Source organism: Etheostoma spectabile, chromosome 14 (assembly GCF_008692095.1).
Source record: "Etheostoma spectabile isolate EspeVRDwgs_2016 chromosome 14, UIUC_Espe_1.0, whole genome shotgun sequence".
NCBI lineage: Eukaryota > Metazoa > Chordata > Actinopteri > Perciformes > Percidae > Etheostoma > Etheostoma spectabile.
Window position 1 is genome coordinate 6113529 of NC_045746.1, and position 9557 is coordinate 6123085.

The 9557-nt window shown below is 38.1% G+C and overlaps 2 long non-coding RNA genes across 2 annotated transcripts in view; both read right to left on the reverse strand.

Annotated features, from left to right (window-relative positions):
• The window catches only part of LOC116702138 (uncharacterized), a 21534-nt gene that overhangs the window by 491 nt on the left and 11486 nt on the right, over positions 1 to 9557 (reverse strand). The window lies entirely within an intron of this gene.
• LOC116702135 (uncharacterized) overlaps positions 6059 to 9557 on the reverse strand; it is a 10538-nt gene continuing 7039 nt past the window's right edge. Inside the window, exon 3 of the long non-coding RNA XR_004335068.1 lies at positions 6059 to 6185. This is a non-coding gene — a long non-coding RNA (uncharacterized LOC116702135). The remainder of the gene's footprint in view (positions 6186 to 9557) is intronic.

The window sequence follows — 9557 nt, forward strand, 5'->3', positions numbered from 1 at the left end:
AGCATTGTATCCAAAATTCAAGCACTTTTCAAACGTTGAAAACACATCAAAATTCAAGCCTTTACAAGGATTTCAAGCACCCGTACGAACCCTGAAGGATAGTTTTCCACTAATAAAATACAAATAAAATATGTATATTTCTTAAAATTTTCTTTTGGTTGAATCCGAGTCAGAATCATCTGTACAGACAGATCCATCAGCATCTCCAGCATCAATTCCTGCCCCCCCGTATCGCCAGCTTCACTGCCAGACCTTTCAACAGCCTTACCATCTTCTTCTTGTTCATCAGGGTCTATTATTATCCTCTCAACCACTGAGAACAGGAAGAGAGCCATGACAGAGCGGGATCACAATGAAGCAAAACAGGTAAAACCATCTTGTATTAGACAAGCAGCACTTGAACTATTATAATGGAACTCATACCAGTTAGATGTAATGAGTCAAAATGAACTAAATTCAACAAAAATGGCTGTCAATACAAAATTAATTTTAAAGCATGAAGCTAATAGTTTTAAAAATAAATCTTTGCAGAAGTTTCTAAGTGTTCTAAGCACAAATCCAAAGGGTGAAGAAACTTTCAGAGAGTATGACAAAACTAAAACGCTGTCAGATGCAACAGGCAAACAAATGGTCAACATTCTGGTTGCAGAAATGATAAAATCATATGGATAAGAAATCATTTCATGAAATAATAAAAGAAAATCCAATTGGACACAAATGTAATATTTTGTTTTAAAAGGAGGATTCCACCAAGAAGTGTGCAGCCCAGCTTTGCATTGGGAATTGTGACCCTTTTTCCATATCTCCAAGAGGCCAATTCTGGCCATCTTGCCTGGAGACTCAAGACAGTCCAACGCAAAACACCTATGATGGCGTCCGTGAGCCTTCAAGGCCTAATTTCCAGGACGGCCCAACAATCCAGCGAGAGTCTCTGGTAATTAGTGAACAGCTTAGCTTTTTTTTGGTGAAGAATGCAAGGGGGCTCTTTCTATAATGAGACACTCTACAGATACAGCCCTGGTTGAAGAGAAGATGAGCGCCACCTTCGCACACAGACAGAAGCTGGTTTGTGACCAGGATTATTACTAGTATTAGAAATTATTTGAAAATGGTTTCCTTCAAAATTCTAAATGTACTTAAATACCATTTATATGGTGTTGTGACTCTGTTTAAACCTTGTGTTGTCCTCGGGTCACATTGACCCATTTTCCTATATCAATGTTCTTTTTATTGGGATTTTGATGGGTAATTTTGGGGTCTTATTCAATTTTATAGCATTTGAAAAGAAGTGGTTTCCAAATAGTATTGAGGAAAAGTTGACATATTCCAGTCTGTGATTATCCATCAACATCCATTCCTTTAACCCTCATGTTGTCAAAGTTTTTTTTAATAGCCAAAATAAAGGAAGTCAAAATACGGGTGAAAAATGTTGGAAAAGGCGGCAAAATCGCTAAAAGAAATTAATAAAAAATATGAAAACTTAAAATAAAAAGCAACAAAATTGTTGAGATAAGGGGAAAAAAGGGAAGACAACACAAGGGTAAAAGATTGAAGAGGATTTTTCCATTATGTTTGGGAACCATGTGCTGTATCTGCAAAGTTTCTGGAAAAATGGACTTCATTCAAGCAGAAAATTATTGCAGAATGCCAGAGTCTTCCCTCAAGTCCTCATGTTGAGAAGCTGCACACAGCTTTTGACCTTGAGGCAGAGAATGACTAAATTTGGTAAATTTGTTTTTCTTTATCCAAAATACAATCCATTGTAATTGTCAAGTCCAACAGTAGACCAAAACTAGATAAATGAAAAATCATTTAAGCTATTTTGTCATTTTAATAATATACATACTAAGTAGAATTTTGTTAATCAGCAAAAACCTCATGTTTGCTTTTTTGAAGGGAGTAGTAATCACAGGGCTGCTTAAGCTAAATGGCAGCTGCAGTGGCAAGAAGTCATAGTTTTTTGTTAACGCTTTTGTTGATGTTCTTTGTCAAATTTTGTCTCCTAGGCTGGGATAGTGATATGTCTGCTGTCAGGTTTCTGTTGGATCTTCTGCCCCCAACATCAAGAGGCCAAAGAAAAACAGCCAAGATAAGCTCAGCACAGGCAGTCAATCATCTTCTTAGATTTCTTAAGGTGATTACCATTAGGGATCCCACAGTCAAGAAATACCAATAAAGTTACGAAATGAGAAACATTGTTTTCCAGCCATGGTTATGGTTTGGAATTAACAGAATGTTGTGGAACAACTTTGAATGTACATGCTATTTATTTCCTCCTCTTTTCCTCATTCTCTTCCCATCTTCTGCTCATCTTATGCCTCCCCTCTTGCTGCTAATCTAGTATGTTATGCTAAGTATATGCATGAATGTGTCATTCAAACTTCAGGAAGGAGCCAGCCTCACTACATTCCTGGATAAAGTTGATGCAAGACAGCCTTTCCTCCTCTGCACCGGAGAGCAAAAGAAGAAAATCCAAAAGGTTCTGCACTGTTGTGGACCAGAAAGCCATCCCATGCAAGGCTCAGACATCAGTGGCTGCTTTTGATGTGTTATTCAAAAGCTCACCATGTCTTCAGTCTCTCCTATGATGAAGCGCTTTCCGCATTCTACACTTTCGTCCAAAACGACAGTGTACACCACAACATTGATGTTGGAAATGCAAAGGAAACTCCACGACTACTGCAAGACCATAAAAAGGGAAACCAGTTCCGAAAGGTTGGACCACAGTTAGAAAAACTGAGTATGTTCACATGTTTTGCTTGTAAAATGCACAACAAAAATTGTTCAGTCCCCAAAATTTCAGCATGGATTGTATCCAGGTAAAAACCTTTGTTTGAAATGTTATACATACAATGGCTTCAGAAAGCACTTGAACACTATTCATAATGATGAACCAGTCAATACTAACCATGAAGTGGAAACACAAAGGCATTTTGAGCTCAGTGGTAGAGCGGCCGCACATGTCCTGAGCGATTTCCTGCAAGTCTCTCGCTCCCCTTTCTCACTTAAATGTCCTGAAAACTAAAGGCAGAAAAGCCCCAAAAAAATCATCTTTAAAAATAATAATAATAATAATTTTCTAGCAATTAGCCAACAATCTCTGCTGCATCCATGTTATAGGTTCCCCTGTTATTACTCAGAACGCAATTGAAAGAATGTGCGGTTCAATTGTTGCACACTTGCAAACCTCTGGTATTTCTAAAGCACTGTCCAAACAATAGTTTGCTCAACGGAGGAAGTTATTAGTGATGTTCAAGGTCAAGCATGAGAAGCAGTTCGCCAAACATTTTCTTCTGAAACCAAAGAGTCAGAAATTCATGTAGGTAAACATGATGTTTCCACTGCCAGTTTGGTCAGAAATTACAGCTAGCAAGGATGGGTACAGCACAGTTTTGTACCAGCGACTGCCAAATGACTGGGACATGATTCACCTAGCATTCATTTTAGGGAAGGCACGAGTTGCTCCAGTAAAAGGATGAAACTAGCAGCTGATGTGCTTGCTGTTAGATGTGACAGAATGCTGAAGCATAGTTGCAACTAGAGTTGGAAAGTTCAATCTTGTGGATGGACAGCACAACTGTGCAAAAGTACATCAGGAACCAAACAAAATGTGTTCACACCTTTGTGTCAAATAGGATCCCCATTCTCAGAGAAGCCACTGCAGTCTCCCAATGGAGGTATGTTGACACCACAAGCAAACCAGCGGATGAGGCCTCTCGGGGATTGAAAGCAAAGGAACATCTCAAAGGGCCTATTTTCTTTGTGGAACCTGCTTCTATCAGTTGCAACAACCCAGAGGTCAAAGAACAGGCTATTGTGAATACTGTGATCATCAAAGAGTCACAGAATACAAAAACTCAGCTGATTACCAACTCCTCGTCATGGAAAAGGTTGAAAACCTCAGTTGCTTGGTTTCATCAATTGAGAAAGATGTTGAGTTCTGTCAGTAATGTGTCTAGTAAGGGAACAACTGAACAGAAGAGCAAAGTGAAAAAAGGTGCAAAGTTCAGAGCTACCACAACAACGCTGGTCAAAGGACAAGAGGAGCTATGTTGCATGATACTTCGTTGTGGCGGACTCTACTGCCCCTCGTGGATCCTGGCTGTTAGGAAAGGTGTTGCAGACCTTTCCAGACACAGGGAATGGTACGGTCTCTCAAAGTCCTGAAAGATCTGTCTTCTGCTGGAAGCTGATTAAGATTTTTGTAAAGCTGAAATCTCAATCTTAGGGTTACATACTCCATGGATACTTACTGGATACAAACATTTTTGACTGAAAATGCACACTTGCATTATTTACATTACTGATTGATGGCATTGGCTCTAGTATGAATGTAGTAAATTGTTTTATTATTATAAAAAAAATTATACAGTAACAATTACGGGCCGGCCAGACATGTGCGGTGTGCGTGTATTATGTGTATAGTATGTGTATAGTGTGTCAGTGTGTGTGTGTGTGTGTGTGTGGTAGGTTTGTTTGCTACGTCACTTCCCACCTGTATGTATGTGTGCAGAGGTTAGAAAGGGAATCACAGGTGAGAAGGGGATTGAGGAATTAGAATCTGGAATGCCGCACAGTTTTTCAACCAGAGTTGTGTGCGAGTTATGTTTTTAGATCTAGTCTGCTTGTTTTTAATCTTTCACAGTCGTCAGTCTTTGTGAAGGTGTTATTAAATGCATTTATTAAATAAAAAGGTTAACCTGAAGACGATGGCAGACCTAAATTATTTCCACCCGCAATCGTTGTAAATGGTTGCAAATTCCCTCCAGTGGCATTTTTTGTAGTCAGATTATAAGAAGTTATAAGAAGCAACTTGGTTCTTGACAGCGGTCTTGTTTAAATCAGAAGGTAAACGCTTGTTTTCCTCTCTGACAGCAAGAAAAATGAAAACAATGCAAAATTATCCAAGCTCCTTTTAGAATATTAATTACCCAGATCACACTACTGTAAATGTTGTCTTTGCTCATGAGGTGAGGAAGATATGAATAACATATGGCCATTGGCTTGCAATGAGACTGTAGGCAGAGTGATTGATGAGCGTGTATCGGAGGACTTAAATGAGACTGCATGGAGTTACTGGATTAACATTATGCTGGACGAGATTGAAACAGGAGATACGTCTCTTGTTTTGATAACCACTGCTTTTATTTTGTCTGATTAATTGATTGATTAAATCTCCTGGTCCAATATGTAGGACCCAAGAGATTAATTCAAATCGAAACACAAGTATCCATTACTAGCAGTGTGTCTCTGACACCTTTACCCTAATAAATGATGTAGTTCAGTAAAATCAATAACAGGCTCCACAGTGAATTGCGTACAGCACCACATGTACATTCATTTAATCTGGCAAGTGAGCAACAGCAACAGAACAGCAACATGAAACAACAAAAACCTCCATCAAAGGGCAATTACTAACTTCGCAACCACAAGTCCATTACTTTGCAACCACAAGTCCTACCTAAAGCTAACAAAATACAGTAGGCTGTTTGGCACTGCCTCCCAAAACAACACATTCATTGCAGAAACAATTCATGGCCAATTGCTTCCTATTTGCTTAAGGATCTAACTAATACTAGTTGGGTACAGTTAGGGAACGACTGTAGTCAGGGTTCAAAATAACCTTATTCTGTCCATCTGCCAAATCACTTATTGGTAATGGTTAGTCTTCAAATTTTACCAGCAACTCAATAGATGAACTTTGTTGTTTTGGCTGTTGAGTGAAGCAACTATACCAGTCACTTATACACATCCAGTGTATACACATATTTTACCAGCATTTGGCTATTGGATGTTGCTATATGGAACCCTGATTCTAATAAGTTCTAAATGTAGAGATGTGCAGTATTACAATTAAATGTATTTAAATTCCATATTAAATCCCTTTCAGAGTATTTTGTAATTTTCTGTACAAAAAAAAACAAGATGTAATTGTAATTTAACAAAATACTAAGAGCTTGTATTTGTGTATTTTAAATACATTATTTAATATCTAATTTAATTCTCAAATAAAACATTTTTATCCCCATGTTTAAACAGTAGTAAAAAATGTTGTGTTAACTTACCAGTATCCTGCAGCTGCACTTTCCCAGACACCATGGCCACTTTTGGAATCAGAGACGACGGAGAAATCCTCCTGCTTCCGAAGTCCGCGGCGCAGCAACATTTTGCCTTACCCATAAGTTCTGTAAAAATAAAAACGAATGGTAAAACATCTGGGCACAGACAGGACTTCATTGTTGGGCTGCACCATTCTGGCCTAAATGGTAATCAGGGATATTTTGATCAATATTGAGATCACGATTGTCACGGTTATTCAGGGGTTTTAGGGGAATTTGCATTGCACTTTCACACAAACAGAGCACTGCTGTCACTTCGATGTTTTGCTACATAAATCCAGATCTACAGATGTGCCTTTCATCTGCAGACTTTTTCTGAAGTACCAGCAATAGTGCTAGCTTAAGTCATTGATCATTTACAAAATCAACAACATGCTGTTTTGAAGAAGACTTGAAACCAGTGACTGAGACCACAGATGAGATACAGTGAGATGTCAGATAAGATTAGAAACACAAGGCCAATGTCCTCATCGTGGAGGGCAAAACAGACAAGCCACAATGTATTTGAAGACCTTGTCTTTGCGTTTGGAAAAGTAAACATCATAGCAGGAGAGTCGCTTAGAGAAAATGGCAGCACATCAAAAGGCAATACAGGTCGGGTGATTTCAACATGTAGCTCTGTTGTTTGGAAATTTGGAGGGTCCTTAGGCAAATAGTTTTTTGGTGGAAAAAATACATTTTGGAATATTGGATTGTATAAGTTTGACAATCGACTAGTGTTGAATTCACTGGAAAACCGGAAATAAATAGAGTTATGGATTAAGACAATTTTTATACCTGTCACATCTACTGCAGTCAGATTAGCTGTGTTCCCTCGGAAGGAACTGCACATGGGTAGGCACTTATAATAACATTATGAACATGTTAAGAGGCTAAAAACATGTTTAAAACTTGCCCTGTTTGAGCCTGTTGAGTGCTAACTATAACAGGAGGATAACACTGTGTAGGCCGCACCGATTGTTTTCAATTTTCTTGCTACTGACAGCACTCCAAATATCCAAACAGCAGAGCTAAGTGTTGAAATTGACCGGAATTCTCCTTTAATGAGGTGGAGCTGAACATTACACTCCTGTAAAGGAACTAAACATTGACTGTTGCTGCAGTGACTGAAGGTATGAAACTGGGGATTATAAAAAAAACAGCCCTATAGTGAATGGATGGTAGAAGTAGGCTGATATGCTGAAGTCTAGTTTTCAGTCATACTTGCAGCAGTTCAGAGCCACTAGTAGCTGTTTTAATGCTCTCCACTCATGTTTATGATTCGCATATAAAGTGCTATTGTGTCATTTAATGTACACTACATGTACACTTCTTAATATTTAAACTGCTTTCAGGCATGGCCCATGGCAAGTAAAATCAGTTTGCTTTTAAATTCTCTTTTGGAATTCAAAATTGTTATTGTGGAAACAAGATGTTTTATTGTTAAAAGATGAACACGTTTTAAAGAGTGTCATATAGCATATTTATAGATTATGATATATTTTCAAAGAAAATATGGGCTATTCCGTTGGACTTAAAAGATGTAATCAGTGATATTACCATCTTTTTGCAGAATGTAATTCCTCAAAACGTGCCCCAGGGCTTGGTTTGTGCAAATGTCCTGGGTTTCTTATTTTAAAATGCAGAACTTATAGTTTGTGTAACGTCATGAATAATGTTTAGGCTGTGTAGTGGTGGGGGCTGCTATCTTTTAAGTGTCTATTCATCTTACAGGCATGGATATAAAAAAGCAGTGTAAATTTATAATTTGGAAACTGTTGTCGTGGTGTGGGTTTATGAAGGGTTGGCCAAAAATGTTTGGCCTGATAACAGCACTACTGTGTAGAACTATTTTTGCAGCAAGAGGTTAAAATAATTAGTGAACTCTTTGTATGATTTCTTTCACTGTTGAGAAGGGGGCGAAGTAGGTCTGATAGCAAATTCCATTGATTCAACACAGAGTTGTGGTCAGAAATGACCTGTTGCAGTGAGACGGTTGCGCATCCGACTTACTCCCTGCCATTTAAATATTCTCAAATTTAAACAAAGACGTGGGTCTGTTGTCAGTAATGATGATGCAATTACAGTCAGTGACCATGAATCTTTATACGGCCTAAATGAAACATTTCTAATGCCAAGCAAATTGATCTGTAATTCCTGCCTCTAATGTGTACACTGAATACCTTTTCATTGATACAGAATGAGTTTGGCTTTGTTTTACCCTGACCTGCATTTATTCTCTCATATTATTTATCAAAGTTGTGCAAAATGTCTATCTTTAAACTTTTCCAATGTTGTTTGGCCATTTAAGTAAAGACAAGCACAGTATTTACCACGTTCCTATTTTCAAAGTACAGCCTAGCTCACACTATCCATTATGGCTGTCAAGAATGTTGATAGTAACCTTTTGTTCTACAGAGGCTCATAAAAATGACTCATGCTTTTCTTCAGTACTTTCTTGTTAAATGTACCAACCCCAGTTTAAATAGCCATTGTATATCGAATGAAAAATAATTCCAGATACATGGAGAGAGGACAAAGTCTTTGGAACCTTCTGGTCTTTGTGAAATGCACTTACTGTATAACCACCATTAAGTGTTGCAGCAGGGGGTCGCTCAACACACCCAACACAAACCAAACACACACCACACACACACACACACCCACCACACCCCCCCCCACACACAACACACCACACACACAAACCCACACACACACACACACACACACACACACACACACACACACACACACACACCTTGTACCTGGAATTATTTTTATATAATATATAGTGAATATTGGTATTCATCTTTGCCAGTGTTGAAAGCATAGCTTTGATAGCTACCAATTACTTCACATGTGAAGGCGTTGAACTACAGAAAAGCTAGAATAAATCTATTTGGGTAAAGGGTTGGGAAATGTCTATCAAATAGGCCTTTGACAATGTCCACAGTGAAACATTACGATGTCTGTCGTGACATCACAAAACTTGACATGACGATCATCCATTGGACCAACCCTATTTGGTTAACGAAAGCTACTCACAAAATTGAGTACAAACTTATTAAAAAAAAAAGAAGAAAAAAAAAGATCAAATTGACCTTGCACATTATAATAAAATATAATACAAAAAGTCACATGTAAACAAAAAAATGGGACGTACCCCAGGTGGGGGTATTGTTACACCAAGTAGAATTACTCAGTTAGCAACATAACTTTCAGAAATAGCATGTAGCAACTTTTCTCAACAAATGTTTAAACAGCTGTAATCACAATTTAAGACAAGTGCTGTCAGTTAAACGCGTTAATGCAAACCCATTTTTAACGGCATCAATTTTTTTATGGCAAGATTAATGTTCTTTTTGGCCTTGCAAACTTTGTAGTTTTTTTACACATGCTGTTGCAACAACTAGTAACTTTAGAACAACTGCAACACCACACCAGGGGCCTGTTGCACGA